Source organism: Elephantulus edwardii, unplaced genomic scaffold (assembly GCF_000299155.1).
Source record: "Elephantulus edwardii isolate Elephantulus edwardi_28Jun2011 unplaced genomic scaffold, EleEdw1.0 scaffold00352, whole genome shotgun sequence".
Lineage (NCBI taxonomy): Eukaryota > Metazoa > Chordata > Mammalia > Macroscelidea > Macroscelididae > Elephantulus > Elephantulus edwardii.
Window position 1 is genome coordinate 106,361 of NW_006400102.1, and position 3,998 is coordinate 110,358.

Here is a 3,998-nt window from a genome sequence, read left to right on the forward strand (position 1 = left end):
ATGAATGAATGGAAACCCAAAATCTCTGTAAATGTTCATTAAAATTAATAAAATTTAATTTAAAAAAAAGAATCCAAAGAAAATGTAGGAGAAATAGATGCAGAGGAAGAAGAGTTCAACATTGGAAAAGGTCTTCCAGTGCAAACCCAAAGACTGACGGTTATGGAATATTCTGAGAAGAAAGAAAAACTAATTGAGCAGGAGAAGAAAACTAAAATGTCTAATTTGATTAAGCAAGATTTGAAAGTCCTCAGAGCAAGAGATGGACCTTTTCAAAGACTTACTAAATGAAGCCAAACAGAGACTCAGCAAGGTGGTAAAAGATGCAACCAGATATCAAGTGCTGCTGGATGGGCTTTTTCCCCAGGGTTCATACCAATTGCTGGAGCCCCAAAGGAATGTTCATTTCAAGAAACGGGATTTCTCTTAGGTAAAGCTGTCATGAATAAAGCAATCCCTATGAACAAAATTGCCACCAAAAAAGATGTCAATGTTCAAATTGATCAGGAGACCTACTTGCCTGAGGACATAGCTGGTGGTGTTGTGATCTATAATAGTTGTTGTTATGTGCCGTCGAGTCGCTTGCGACTCATAGCAACCCTATGTACAACAGCCCTAAACCCTACTCTATCCTGTGTCAATCGTACTGTCTCTGACACACCCACTCCGATTACTCCAGTCACTGAATCAATCCACCTCATAGAGGGTCTTCCCCTCCTGCGCTGTCCCTCCACCCTACCAAGCATGATGTCCATCTCCAAGGACCCGTTCCTCCTTACAGCATGTCCAAAGTATGTCAGACGAAGCCCCACTATCCTTGCCTCCAAGGAGTAGCCTGGTTTAATCCTCTCCAGGATTAATCTGTTTGTTTTCTTGGCAGTCCATGGTACATTCAATACTCTTCTCCAACACCAAAATAAAGGTTTCCAACACCCTTGAAAGCTGGCCCATCAGACAATGTCAGAAGTATGGGAAGCCTTGCTTGATGCTAATGCCAACAGAAAGTTTGGCGACTTAGAGGTGAATTCATTCCACTCTTCTACTCACACAATGTTTACGTTTCTGATATTTGAAGAAACAAGATTACCTGTGTAATCTCCTCTTTGCTGTTCTAATATTGTCTGTATTCAACAATGGAATATCCTACTATAGCTAATGCCCTTGGCCTAACTACTACCAAAGGAGTAAGTTTCACTTAAAATGATCAAAAGAAACCTCTAGTTCCTCAAAAGTAGCATAGCTTTCATATGGCCCTGCAGCATGAAGATGAGGGGCTCATATGGTGGTATATGAACATGGCTGGCCTCTCTTTCTCTCTCTTCACATACCTAGAGGCTGGTAGCTGTGGTGTTCTTGCTGTCAAATCTCTGCACTTTATGTCTAAAATGCATATGAGGCATGCCTTCCTTCCAGCTGTAGTAGCTTTACTGTTACCTAGTAGGCCTAAAAGTTTTCCTCATTTGTAAATTGTGATTGATAAGTCTAAATCATGAATATGCATTATTTATTAAAAGTTTTTGTGAGGGAGGAAAGAGATCTATTTCAATGACAGTGCATACCATGCTTATGGACAAGAAGACTTCTTATGTGATTTATAGTCTCAGAAACACAAAGGAGGGTCAGCTACAGGTAATTTCCAACTTGATGTTAACAGAAAAGAGATACAGCCTCAGTAGCCAAAACAGAATGGGAATCCCAGACACCTGGATGTGCTCATGTAAAACATATACTTGGACCAGAAGGCAGCCATAAAAACAGAGCTAGAAAATACTGCATGGTTCAAAATCAGAAAAGAAATGCATCAAGGATGTGCCCTGTCTCTTTATCTTCTCAATCTATATGCAGAACAGATCATTTAAAAAGCTCAACTTTGAGGAAGAATGTGGCATCAGGATTGGAGGAAGACTCAATAACCTATGTTATGCAAATGACACAATCTTACTTACTGAAACTGAGGAGGGCCTGAAGCATCTGCTACAGGGGGGTAAAATATTGCCATTTGCAATACTGATTGAAGCTGAACATCAAGAAAACAAAGATTTGTGATCATGGTTTCTCCCCTGCCAGGTAAGTATCTGGTGTGAAAAACAATGTATATGAACTTTACAAATTTTGTATGTAAATCAGTATAAAAATAACATTAAAAAAAAGAAACCAAAGATTCTCACCACTGGGTCAATTGGCAGCAGTATCATAGATGAAAAAGAGATTGAGATTGTTAACAATTTCTGCTTGCTCCATTACATAATCAAAACTCTTGGCACCAGCAGTCAGGAAATGAAAAGACAAATTGTATTAGTGAAATCTGCTGTCAGTGACCTCTCCAGAGTGCTGAAGAGCAACTATGTCAGTCCAAAGACTGATGGAGGCCATGGTCTGGTGGACAATGACCAAGGATGACAGAAGAATTTGAGCTGTGATGCTGGAAGAGAGTTTTAAACACACCATGGGCTGCCAAGAGAACTAACAGGTCTGTCCTGAAAAGAGTGAAATCAAGTTGGTCCTTGGAGGCAAGGATTTTAAGACTCCATCTCACACATTTTGGGCATGTAGCCAGAAGGAGCCAGTCTTTGGAGAAAGAGTACATGTTTGGGATGGTAAAGGGCAATACAGAAGAGAGGAATTGAAACAATAACTGGGGTAATAAGTGTGGGTGTGTCAGAAATAGTGAGATTGGCTCAGGATAGAACAGGGTTCAGAGATCTTGTGCATAGGGTCACTGTGAGTCACAAGCAACTCAATGCCACATAACAACAACAACATGACAGGCACATAGAACAGTAGAATAGAGTTGAGAATCCAGATGTAAAAATCTACCTGTGGCCAGCTATTCATTACAAAAACTCAAAATATATTCATTGACAGAAGACCATTTCCTGGTACTGGCAAAACTGGGTATCCAATTATAGAAAAATGAAGCAAGATCAATACCTCACAAGATATTTTAAAATGGCAGATTAAAGACATAAATATAAAACCTAAAACTATAAATATTATGAAAGAAAAATTAGGATCACAACAAATTGTGGCTAAGGTTGAGAAAAATGTGATTCCCAGAACACCTGATTGTACTCAGTTGAAACCTATACTTGAACTAGGAGGCAATCGTCAGAACAGAGCAAGGAAACCCTGCATGGTTTAAAATCGGAAGAGGAGTATGTCAGGGATGTGTCCTGTCTCTATACCTTTTCAACCTGTATGCAGAACAGATCACTGGGAGGCTGGACTTTATGAGGGGGATTGTGGTATCAGGATTGGAGGAAGACTCATCAACAATGTGCATTATTCAGATGACACAACCATGTTCTGCTTGCTGAAACTGAAAAGGACCTGAAGTATTTGCTGCAGAAAGTCAAGGATTGCAGTCAGTAATAGGGATCAAAGTTCAACATCAAGAAAACAATTATTTTCACCATAGGGCCAGTTGATGGCACCATGATGGATGGAAAAGAGATTGAGATTGTTAATAATTTTAGCTTACTAGTTTCCACAGTCAACCCTCTTGGTACCAGCAGTCAAGAAATCAAAAGAATTGGACGCGGCGTGAGGGCGACGCAGCGCAAAGGCGAGGCAGCGCGAGGGCGACGCAGCGCGAGGGCGACACAGCTCGAGGGCGAGGCTGCCAGACCGGGGAACGCCGCCGCCAGATGAGGGAATGCCGCCGCCAGATGGGAGAACGCCGCCGCCAGATGGGGAAACGCTGCTAGAGGGACCTGGAAGAAACCCGGGAAGAACAACAGCCAGCCACCTACCGCGGAACTCCAGAGGAGCGAAGACTGTGAGACCCCAGAGGAACGAAGACTACCAAGACTACCGGACACTGTGTGACCCCCCTGCAACCCACGCCTGTGTGACCCTTAACACACAGGGTGCTGCTGCATAAACCCCCAGCAGCACACAAGCCCCGTCCCCACCTCTTGGTGATAGTGTCCAACCCCTGCGCTCCTTGCCCACTAGTCCCTTGCTTTCCTCCCCTTCCCCCACCCCCCCTTGCAGCT

The 3,998-nt window shown here is 42.6% G+C and overlaps 1 pseudogene; it reads left to right on the plus strand.

Annotated features, from left to right (window-relative positions):
• LOC102872956 overlaps positions 1-3,651 on the plus strand; it is a 5,845-nt pseudogene extending 2,194 nt beyond the window's left edge.
• The last annotated feature ends 347 nt before the right edge of the window (positions 3,652-3,998 follow it).